The sequence below is a fragment of the Carcharodon carcharias genome, chromosome 11, assembly GCF_017639515.1.
Source record: "Carcharodon carcharias isolate sCarCar2 chromosome 11, sCarCar2.pri, whole genome shotgun sequence".
Lineage (NCBI taxonomy): Eukaryota > Metazoa > Chordata > Chondrichthyes > Lamniformes > Lamnidae > Carcharodon > Carcharodon carcharias.
In genome coordinates, this window is record NC_054477.1 from 130,837,505 (window position 1) to 130,850,110 (window position 12,606).

The window sequence follows — 12,606 nt, forward strand, 5'->3', positions numbered from 1 at the left end:
TAATTTCCCTGAGGCTAAGTGCTGCCTCAGGGAGATCAGCTCTACTTTCAAAAATATTAAAAATAGAAGAAAAAAATTCCCTTACATGTCCCCTCATGCGACAATGTCACATGAGTTGGGACATGTTCATAATTTCCAAAAAAACTTTATTAAAATTTTTAAAACCCTACGTGAAACCTCATTCTGCCTGTGGATGAGGTTTCATGTTTTTTCTACTTCCCGCCGGGGCTCCTGGCCTGCCTACCAACCTTAAGTTTGAACGGGCAGGTCCACTAATTACTTTAATTGATCTGTCAATGGCCTCAATTGGCCATTGACAGGTCGGCGGGCGTGCAGCTGATTTTGCTGTGCCCCCACCTTCCTAAAATTTAAATGTGGCGGGGTGACATCGGGACTTCTGCCTGATGTCATCCCGCGTCATTTTACTGATCAGTGAGCGGGCCCCTGCCCCGCTCGCTGACGATAAAATCCTGCCCATTGAATTATTTCTTTAAAGGTTTCTCACTGTTTATTTACCACCATACCTTTTAGTCTATTTACCCAATTAATCTGACCTAGTTCTCTCCTCATACCTATGTAATTGGCTTTATTTAAGTTTAATCATTTTGTTTGTGTTTAGAGAATGTCACTTTCAAGCTTCACATGTAATTCAGTGGAATTATGATCACAATTTCCTACTGGATCTGTTCCTATGACATTAATAATTAACCCTACCTCATTACTCAATACTAGATTATTATGACTTCAGTAGAGACTAGTAACTTTTTAAAATAAGGAAATCCGAAATACCAGTTATTTACAGGTACTAAAGCAATAAACCCATAATGTTCTACTGTTTAAAACAGAAAAAAATTTACTATACAACAGTCAAACAAAGCAAATACTAAATTCTATCTTAGCTAACCACCGATACCCTAATATCTACAATCACTATAAGTTCAACATGAATTAACAGGCAAATTGCAGTTGATTATCCTTAATCAGTTCCAGGATGTATTGCTTCAGGAAATTGATATGAATACATTCTACAAATTTATCTTCTAGACCACCCTTGCCAGTTTGGTTGTCCCAGTCAATATGAAGATTAAAGTCTCACATGATTATTATATTGCCTTTGTTACAAGCTACAATAACTTATTATCTGATGCTCTGTCCAATGCTATAATTACTGTAAAGGGGCTTCTTAGCCGCTCCCATCAGCGTTTTCTGACTCTTGGTATTCCCAATTCCAACCATACTGATTCTACTTCATGATCTTCTGAGGCCAAATTCTTCCTCATCAATGTCCTTAAGTCATTTGTTACTATCAAGGCTACTCTTCCACTTTGCCATTCTGTTTGTCTTTCTGAAATACTCTGTATCCTGGAATAGTTCAACCTTGATCTAAACCACTTACCTCTCTTTGTGCCACTAATTCATTTATCTACCTACACTGCATAGACTGCAGCGGTTCAAGCAGGCAGCTCACCACCACCTTCTCAAGGGCAACTAGGGATGGGCAATAAATCTTGGCCCAGCCAACAAAGCCTACATCCCGTAAATGAATTTAAAAAAAAATCTTATTGCAGATGCTTTGTGCATTCAGATAAAGAACCTTTAATTTAATTTTTTACTACTATTCCCTACATTGATGTAGGGATGCACAATTAGGCCTGAATTTTTCCAGCGATGGGCAGGCTCGGTGGGAGCAGTCACTGAGCCAATTAACTCCCACCCAGCATAAGATGCGAACAGTAGCGATCGCTACCTGTGTGGGCGGGGGGGAGGAGGAAGAGTCGGGGCCAGCACTCTTCCATGTGTTCGTACAAAAGAGCGCTTCAATCTCCCTGAGGCACCTCGTTTTCAAATAAAGAAATAAATGGATTAAAAATGTTATTAAACATGTTCCCTAATGTGACTGTGTCACATGAGATGGAACATGTTTTTGTATTTCAACTTTATAAGCCTTTTCTTTTAACTTAATAATATATTTAACTTCCTGTGTTGAGGCACAGATTGGTACTTATTGTTGAGTTTTTGTTTTTCAATGGAATGTATTTTTGTTGAACATATTGGGCTGAATTTTCCTGGATGAGGTTTCCTAAAAAAACTTTAAGGCCGCTTGGCCTTTTCCCTGCCCGCCAACCTTAAGGCCCGCCCCCGCACGCTGACTGAAAATTTCAGGCCTTAATGTTAACCTTCTGTCACTTCCTGTCCTACTCTGCTTGTCTTTACACATATCGCTATATTGTTCCATTACCTTGACCTTTCTCATTGGATTTCTAAATCTCCCTTCATCTGAGCCCTGCCACTACCCACCCCACCACCAACACCCCGCCGCCCCCACCGAATCTGTTAGCTTAAAGCCCTGTCTACAGCCCTAGTTATATGATTGGCCAGGACAATGGTCCCACAGTTTAAGTGGAGCCCATCCGAACAGAATACCCCCTCTTAACTGAGTACTGATGCCAGTGCCACATGAATTGAAATCCCCCCTTCTCACACCACTGTTTGAACCACGCATTCAATTCTCTAATATACTTGAACCTATGTCGACTGGCGTGTGGCTCAGGTAACATTCCAGAGATGATTACCTTTGATATTCTGCATTATAATTTGGAACATTACCCCTCAATTTCTCTTAGGACATCATTCCTGGCTCTATTCGTGTCATTGGTTATCACATGGACCAGGACAACTGGATCATCCCTCTCCCACTCCAAGCTCCTCTCTAGCCGCAAGGAAATATCCTTAATTCTGGCACCATATAACCTTCGGAGCACCTTGTCGCAGCTGCAGAGAACAGTATCTATCCCCCCCTGGAGTATACTGTCTCCTATCACTACCACATTCAAGTCTTGGGCCAACCCCCACCGCCACACCCCCTCACCCACCCGCCCCCCCCCCAAACACCACCAGCACCACTTGAATGGCATCCTGCACTGCAGGCCAGTTAGCCTAAATCTGTCATCGGGAAAATGTTAGAAGCTATTATTAAATATGTTACAGCAGGGCACTTAGAAAAATTCAAGGCAATCAGGCAGAGTCAACATGGTTTGTGAAAGGGAAATTATGTTTAACCAGTTTATTGGAGTTCTTTGAAGGAGTCATATGTGCTGTGGTTAAAGGGGAACCGGTGGATGTACTGCACTTACATTTCCAGAAGGCAAAGTGCCACATCAAAGTTTATTGTGGAGAATAAAAGGTCATAGTGTAGGGGGTAACATATTGGCATGGATATAAGATTGGCTAGCTAATGGAGCAGAGAGTTGGCATAAATGGGCCTTTTTTCTAGTTGGCAGGATGTGACAAGTGGTGAGCCACAGGGATCATTGCTGAGGCCTCAACTTTTTACAATTTATATAAATGACTTGGATGAAGGGACAGAAGTAATTGTTGATAAATTTGCTCAAGACATAAAGATAGGTGGGAAAGTAAATTCTGAAGAGGACAGGGGGTGCCTACAAAGTGACACTGATAGGTTAAGTGAGTGGGCAGAGATCTGGAAAAGGGAGGAAATGTGGTCAAATGTGAAATTGACCATTTTGGCTGGATTATCTAAATGCTATTATCTAAATGGTGAGAGATTGCAGAGCTCTGAGATTCAGGGGGATCTGGGTGTCCTAAAGCATGAATCACAAAAGATTAGTGTGCAGGTACAGCAAGTAATTAAGAAAGCTTACAGAACGTTATAATTTATTGTGAATGGAGTTGATTACAAAAATAGGGAGATTAGGCTTCAGTTGTACAGGGCACTGGTGAGATCACATTTGGAGTACTGTGTACAGTACTAGTCTCCTTATTTAAAGAAAGGTGTAAATGCATTAGAAGCAGTTCAGAGGAGGTTTACTAGACTAATTCCAGGAATGGGCGGGTTGTCTTATAAGGAAAGGTTGGATAGGTTAGGCTTATATCCATTGGAATTTAGAAAGTCCTGAGGGGTCTTGACAGGATGGATATGGAGAGGATGTTTCCTCTTGTGGGAGAATCTAGAACTAGGGGTCACTGTTTAAAAATAAGAGGTCTCCATTTAAGACAGAGATGAGGAGAAATGTTTTCTCTCAGAGGGTAGTGAGTCTTTGGGCTCTCTTCCTCAAAAGGTAGTGAGAGCAGTCTTAAAATATTTTTAAGGCAGAACTAGGGAGATTCTTGATTAACAAGGGGTAGCAAGGTTATCGGGGGCAGGCAGGAATTCAAGGTTAAGGTTACAATCAAATCAGCCATGGTCTTATTCAATAGAGGAGCAGGCTCGAGGGGCCGAGTGGCCTACTCCTGCTCCTAATTCTTATGTTCATATGTGGTGTCACAGTCAGTTCACTCATCCATCCTGCAGTCCTTCTCATCCATACAGGCAGCAAACACCTTGTAGCTATTGGACAAAGTCAAGGGCTGAGACTATTCCATTTAAACATGCTGGTTTCCCACACCCTGTCTGACTCAGAGTCATAGCCTTCTGTTCTTGGCCACTGACCAACTCTAAAGACCAACTCTATTAATCTCTCCCTCCCTGATGCCACACAATGTCTGCAATTCAGAATCCAGCTCTGCAATTCTGAGCTAAAGTTACATAAGCTGCAGAATACTATAGATATAGGGTTTTTAAAATTTATTTATGGGGTGTGGGTGTCGCTGGCTAAGCTAGCATTTATTGCCCATCCCTATTTGCTCTTGAGAAGGTGGTGGTGAGCAGCCTCTTTGAACCGCTGCAGTCCATATGCTATAGGTACACACACACACACACAATGCTGTTAAGAAGGGACCCAGTGACCCTGGGATTTTGACCCAGTGACAGTGAAGGAATGGCAATATTGCCTGGCACTTGTGTGGCAAGAATGTTACTGCCACTTGTCAGCTCAAACCTGGATATTGTCCAGATCTTGCTGCATTTGGACATGCTCTGCTTCAGTATCTGAGGAGTCACGAATGATGCTGAACATTGTGCAAACATCAGTGAACATCCCCACTTCTGACCTTATGATGAAAGGAAGGTCAATGATGAAGCAGCTAAAGATGGTTGGGCCGAGAACACTACCCTGAGGAACTCCTGCAGTGATGTCCTGGAACTGAGGTGATTGATCTCCAACGAACACAACCATTGTCCTTTGTGCGAGGTATGACTCCAACCAGCGAAGAGCCTTCCCCCTAATTCCCATTGACTCCATTTTTGCTAGGGTTCCTTGATGCCACATTCGGTCAAATGCTACCTTGATGTCAAGGTCACTCATTCTCACCTCACCTCTGGAGTTCAGCTCTTATGTCCATGTTTGAACCAAGGCTGTAATGAGGTCAGAAGCTGAGTGACCCTGGCAGAACCCAAACTGATTGTCAGTGTCACTCAGCTTCATCCTTGTTTAGATTACAGTACATTCCTCAGATTCCCACAAGCTGCAGTCATGGCACCTGATCATCCCTGCCATGTCTGTCTAACCTTATTTATTTAATTAATTAGATATTGCACAGCTAATGTAATAGAAAATTACACTATTCTGGCTTGGAGGCACAAGGAAGAAGACTCACTAGAGACTGAAGAAAGTAGAACAAGGAACATCGCTTTCCCCCTCTGCATGAATTCCCGTGTGAACCAAATTCTTAACTTCATATGCTGTCTACATCACACTAGGCATAGTCTTTTCTCCATGAGTCCCTTACTCCATGAGGTTTGCAAATCTGTCTGCTTTTATATGGAATTGATGACTCACTCCCAAGTTGCAATGCTAGCTCAGCTTCTTGTAGAGATTGCCAAGTGAATCAAAGTTGCAACTTCATGGTCTACATCACACTCAGGTGTAATCTTTTCTCTGCATATGCCCTTTCTCTGGTAAGGTTTAACTGGTAAAATGCCAGCGGTGATGGGAAGAGGTCCAAAATGGCCATTAATTGACCACATAAGGGTCTCAATTGGCCCAAAGACAGGCGGGCCGGCCAACAGTTATCCCACCACTGGTAATGTATCAGGAGAAGCAGATAGGCAATGGGTCACTTTTTCCCAGAGGATCTTTTACTATAAGATTGCAAATTAACCTGCCTCATTACACAACATTAGATCTAAATTAGCTTTATCCCTAGTCGGTTCTGCAATGCATTATTCCAGTAAACTGCAGTGAAAGCTCATCACAAGCTCATTTTCCAGACTACCTTTGCCAAGTTGATTTGTCCAGTCTATATGAAAATGTAAGTCTCTCACAATTATTACATTGCTTTTGGTGTCACCCAATTATTGCAGTATTGTCCAATAGAAATTGCTGCGTAGCTACAGGTTTGGCTGCAATGACTCCATGTCAACAATGTGCTAAGGTAGACAACACATTGCATTCAATTCACACAACGCAGAAAAATGTACCTCACGTATTAATCAAAGTAACAAAGCTGCTTGCGCAAATCACTAATCAAGGAAGTAAATCACAATAACTAAAACACACTCAAACAACCTGCTTATCATCTTAGTATTTTACTAACAATTGCACAAATTTAAGTATAAAGATACTATGTGAGTACTGAGATCACATTCCCAATATTATCTATTGTACAATTAGTTACTAATGAAAAATACAATAAAGCCACATATAGGTTCAAAATAAGCCACACTTGGCTAGTCAGTCAAAAGACTTAGCCAATTGTAAAAACCTGTGTAGACAACACCTTTGATATTGAACTCCCTCAGGATGGGCAAGAGATGGTCAGGGAGCAAAAATTAAAATTGTTAAATGCAACCTGAACCCGGCGCAAACAAGCCTGCACCAGTTTTACAACAGGATGTAAGTTATTTGTGTGTTTTGTCCGAGAGAAATGGAATACTTCATTACGATATTTAAATGATGTCCCATGGTGCAATTAGGAGTGGGATTTAAATTTAACAATCGTCGGCTGGGAAACCCAGCTCAGAAACCCAGTAGCAAATTGGAGGTGAGGGTAACCAGCTACAAAATGTAAGGCTGCGTTTTCTTTCAGAGGGTGGGATTGTTTCTGGGTCCACAACTGACCCCTGGGGGCAAACAATCATTCTTTGGAATTTTCACAGAAGCGCCTCCTTAATTCGCACTTGAGACAGGTTCCCTGACCAATTAAGAGCAGCGGGCTTCTTAAGAGAGGGCCAATCAGAGGCGTTCCAACTTGAGAGTAGCAGCAAGCTGTGATGGCAGGTAAATAATAGAGAGGCAATGTAACATTGAGGCACCTTCTCACCAACCTTTTTAGAAATTTAATTTAAAAATGCTTTTGCAGCCAGGCCACTCCCTTGGTAGGGTGGGGTGGGTCGCAATGGAGGAGAGCCCTTATAAAGAGTGGCATGTGGCTACTCTTGCACCCAGACAGGCAGGGAGGACCTCTAGGCCTGCCTGGAGCACTCTGCACCGCCCCCCCCTTTCCCCGCCTGCCCCTGGTTATTCACCTCCAGGCACCTAAACTGACCTCCACAGGTGTGGGAAACTGAAAAATATAAGCTGACTTCCTTTCATTCGACGCAACAAGACCCTTAATTAGCTTCAACAAAAACAGAAAATGCTGGAAAAACTCAGCAGGTCTAACTGCATCTGTGGAGAGAAAAACAGAGTTAACGTTTCGAATCTGTATGACTCTTCTTCAAAGCTTAATTAGCTTGATAAGCTACCCACGGTGTGTGGGAGGATAGACTTGCTGGCTCCCGAGCCCACCTCTGCAAAAATGGCCCGGAAAATTTAAATCAGGCTCATAATTGCACCATGGGACCTCATTTAAATATTGAAATGGTATGGAGCTGGTAAACAGGCATGTTGGTTGGAGGGACTAATTTTTGGATCCTCCCATCTCCAAACCCAATCCCTGTGGGAGGGGGAGGGGGGGGAGGGGAGGGGGGCAAATCTTCTGCCTATTGTGGCGATTGGCTGATCCTCCCAACCATGCTCCATTTTCCCATTCCCACTTGCTGACCTCCAAATACCACCTAACCTCCCCCGCCCCCCCAACCTCTAAAAATCTACAGTGTTCTTTCTCCCTGTTGCTGGCCTGCAATCTTTCCCAATAGTCGTGCACTATCCTGCAAGTGTTCCTGGATATGGCCTATAACTGCTAGCCTTCCCAACGACAGTCAGCCAAGCTGTTTATCATGACTCTTCAACAGAACTAAGGAAAAATAGAAAAGGGGTGAAATATAAGCTGGTTTAAGGGAGGGGGGGTGGGACAAGAAGAGCTGGATAGAGGGCCAGTGATAGGTGGAGATGTCACAGACAAAAGGACAAAGAGGTATTGAAGGTGGTGATATTATCTAAAGGAATGTGCTAATTAAGGGTAGAAAGCAGGATGAGCAAGATCATGAACTCTCTCCTCCATCCCCACCCCCTTTCCGATTTTCCCCCTCCTTTTTGTTTTTTCCAATAATTTATATAGATTTTTCTTTTCCCACCTATTTCCATTATTTTTAAATGTATTTCCATCCGTTGTTTTATCTATACCTTTTAGCCTTTTTCGATTCCTTCACCCCACCCCACCCCCACTAGGGCTATCTGTACCTTGCTTGTCCTACTTTCTACCCTTAATCAGCACATTCCTTTAGATAATATCACCACCATCAACACCTCCTTGTCCGTTTGTCTGTGATATCTTTTGGTCATCTCCACCTATCATTGGCCCTCTATCCAGCTCTTCTTGTCCCACCCCCCCCCCTTAAACCAGCTTATATTTCACCCCTTTTCTATTTTTCCTTAGTTCTGTTCAAGAGTCTTGCGGACTTAAAATGTTAACTGTGCTCCTCTCCGCAGATGCTGCCAGACCTGCTGAGTTTTTCCAGGTATTTTTGTTTTTGTTTTGGATTTCCAGCATCCACAGTTTTTGGCTTTTATCAAGCGTTTTATCATCCTGGCTGCTGGGTGGGCATTGCAATTTCTATGATAATGAATTCCTGTCATTAAGCTAATCAGGGCTTTACATTTTGAGGATTTCTGTATTGCCTGCATGCACCAACAGTACCCCCCTCACCCTGGAGAGCGTAATTCAACCCAGCCCCACATAAATATTGACGACTGATGCCAAAATTATTAGAATTTTGTTCCCAATATCAAACATTGTTTTTTTTTTGTCCTTTCACTTTCTCTCCCCTATGTTGAAAATATTTGTCTCTTTGCTAACGCTAATTCAGTCAACTTTAGCACCATTTGTTCATTTTGACTTAGGTTTAAATAGGCTAAATGTTCATTATTAAGTACAAATTGAGTCTATTATTGTGGGGCTTCTCCAATGAATTGGCCATTTTGCATGTATTCACTAAAACGGCCTCAGTCATCAGCATGAGTCAGACCTAGACCATGGTCTAGATCTTCCAGTCAGAGGCAATGCTGGGTGCATTGCCACTGCTCACAAAGTTTTTGTGACCTGGCAACACTCATTTCTTCCAGGATCTTCCAAACCTGGCTTAAGAGGAAATAGGCAGTACAGAATCTCGCAATTAAGTCCAGCAAGCATGCAAAATCAGGGGAAGGAGAGGATATGTCTCCTTTTTACTACAGTAGCTGCTGTATTCAGGTAAATTTTTAAGGCCGAAGTATTTTAATAAATGAGCATGGGTTAGTCTTGGGTGAGTGAATGGGTGATTGGATGAATGTGAATAGGTGAGTGGGTGAGTGAGTGAGTGAGTGAATGGGGAGGTGGGTAGGTGATTGGATAGTCAGGTCTGGGGGATAGTCAGGTGATCAGGGAGTAGTTGGGTGATTGGAGGGTAGTTGGGTCGGGTCATGGGGGTAGTTTGGTCGGGTCAGGAAGGTAGTCAGTTGGTTGAGGGGTAGTTGGGTGATGGGGGGGTGGATGATGGGGGATGAACGGTTGTGGTGCTTATTTGAGTTACAAAGCTGTTAGATCAGGTATTACATCTCCAGGGTAAGTATGCAGGTAAGTTCTACGTATCTGGCCCAAGTCTCCATCCTGACTTTTGTAGAGGCTCCCAGGCACCGGGAATCAGCCCATCGGAAGTTTAAACTTCCTGTGCAATTCTATGTATGCCTATGCATCAGGGCTTCCACAGAGTCCTGATGTGCAGATCCCAATATACAACACATCTCTGATGATCTGGAGACCGAAAGATATGGTCCTTGGCTTAACCTTACGCACAGCTAAAACAAACATATTTGAAATAAAATTTTAACAGGACAAAATTTACAAAATTTCTCAAGCACATGCATCAGACTTGATTTGTACCTTTTTCCGCATTGTCTGATACAAAGTGTGTAATAACAATGCTTTCCAGCACAGCACAATATATCATTCTTAGAGTAAGAGATTGGTTGCAGCAAGTATTTGTTATTGCTGATATCCACTCATAAACTGGCATTTCACTGCCTCACAGACTACTTAATATCAAAGCGCATTTTTCCTGTAACAAATCATGCTGCACACAGCAAGAGAAGAGAGCAATCAAGAGATTTGTTGTGGCATGTTATCCTAGGATAAGTTACTTGCCTTAAATGTCTGGAAATTGATGCAAACAGAACATTCATTCACAGCAAATAATTTCTGTGCAACAACTGGCACAAGTCAAGCCTGCCTCTAAATGAACCTATTAAAAATACCAGAACTGACAGGATAAATGTTGAGATAATATATATCAGGATATTGGTAGATATCTCATTCCAACAGTAAAATTAAAGTTCTGAAAATATATTTCAAAGTCCAAGCAAGAACACATTTTTGATGTTGCTTTGTCATATGGTTAATGAATTCTTCAACCATTATCAACCCATTAAAACACTCAAATTGGTCAATTACATTAGCAAGAAAACAAGTCCTGATTTAATGCTTTAACAGTACAGAACTAAAAGATACCGGTTATGTTACCGGCCCTAATACTTTGATTTTCTTGCTCATAAGCATGCTTACCCAGTTTTAAAACACCAACTATATAGTTTACTAAATATCCTGTGTGCTTGGCCTTTCAAAGCAAGATAAGCAAGATGAACCCTAAGTTAAAAGCAAAATAATGAGGGTGCTGGAAATCTGAAATGGGGTCTGAAGAAGGATCATACAGACTCGAAACGTTAATTCTGTTTCTCTCTCCAGACCTGCTGAGCTTTTCCAGCATTTTCTGTTTTTACTTCATGAATCCTATGATACTGGCTTCAGACATTCCCAAGTTACAGTGAAGTTGAGTTATTACAATAATTGTGACAACATTGATGTAAAGGTGAGAGATATCCACCATTCAATTTTTGTTGAATTTCAAGCAACAAATTCCTTTTGCCCAGTAATGCTACTGGAGATTCGAAGACACATCAGAAGACCTTCTGGTCAATTTGTCAAGACTTCACCAATTACTATCAGCATTTATTTGGAAATTTTCTGAGGACTGCATCTAAACAGAGTGAGCATTGTGCTAGTCTACCATACTGGACACCAGGGGAAAAGGAGCGCTTGGTCTTCGGCAAATCGCTTGGGGTCCCCCTTGATCTGCAGGAGGAATAGAGGAGGACATCAGACCTGGCAAAGCAACAACAGCTGCTACAAGAGGGAGGGATAAGAGGGTGAGGTGGACTTCTATGGATGCAGGATATCCCTCCTACCTTGGACCTCCTCCACCAGGACTACCTTTCATCATAGGAACATTACAAATATTGTCAGTTATTTTGGTGTAAGGGTGAAAACAAGTGCCAAATGGGTGTTGTGCTAATAAGACACAGCTGTTTGCACGTTGCAACCTTGGGCCTAATTGCTGATTACCTCCGTTTGTACTTGCTTGGAGGTGCTAATCAGACATGTGCAGGTTTAGCTCATGAGATGCAATTTTTGTGGAGCCAAAAATGTTGGCTCCATGCACCCACTTCTACGGAAGATGTGGAGTTAGCTAGCTGGCAGTAGGCTTCAGGATGGCTGAGGGACTGAGTGAGTGGGCATGTAGGTTCTCGCACGTGGCACTGGAAGTCCCATTCAGTTGATTATTACAAAAGCAAAATACTGCGGATGAAAGGTCAACAGCTCAAATTTAAACACTGCTTTCCTCTCCACAGATGCTGAAAGACCTTTTATTTTATTTATTCTTTCACAGGATGTGGCCATCACTGGCTAGGCCAACATTTATTGCCCATCCCTAACCGCCCCTGAGAAGGTGATGGTAAGTTGCCTTCTTAAACTGCTGCAGTCTATGTGGTGTAGGTACATCCACAGAGCTTTAAGGAAGGGAGTTCTCAGATCTTGACCCAGAGACAGAGAAGAAACGGCTATATTGTTCCAAACCAGGATGGTTTGGAGAGGAGCTTGCAGGTGATGGTGTTCCCATGCATCTGCTGCCCTTATCCTTCTAGGTGGTAAAGATCAGGGGTTTGGAAGAAGCTGTCAAAAGAGCCTTGGTGAGTTGCTGCAGTGCATCTTGTAATGTTATGTTCCTCTGCCGCTGTGTGCCAGTAGTGGAGGGAGTCCATGTTTAAGGTGGTGGATGGGATGCCAATCAAGTGGACTGATTTGTCCTGGATATTATCAAGCTTCTTGAGTATTATTGGAGCCACACTCATCCAGGCAAATGGAGAGTATTCCATCACACTCCTGACTTGCGTCCTGTAGATGGTGGACAGGTTTGGGAAGTCAGGAGGTGAGTTACTTGCCACAGAATTACCAACCTCTGACCTGCTCATGTAGCCACAGTATTTATATGGCTGGTCCAGTTTAGTTTCTGGT

The 12,606-nt window shown here is 42.6% G+C and overlaps 1 protein-coding gene across 3 annotated transcripts in view; it reads right to left on the reverse strand.

The window, feature by feature from the left end:
- Window positions 1-12,606, reverse strand: part of LOC121283840 (glypican-5-like) — a 1,341,390-nt gene that overhangs the window by 1,034,652 nt on the left and 294,132 nt on the right. The gene's annotated exons all lie outside the window — the stretch shown is intronic.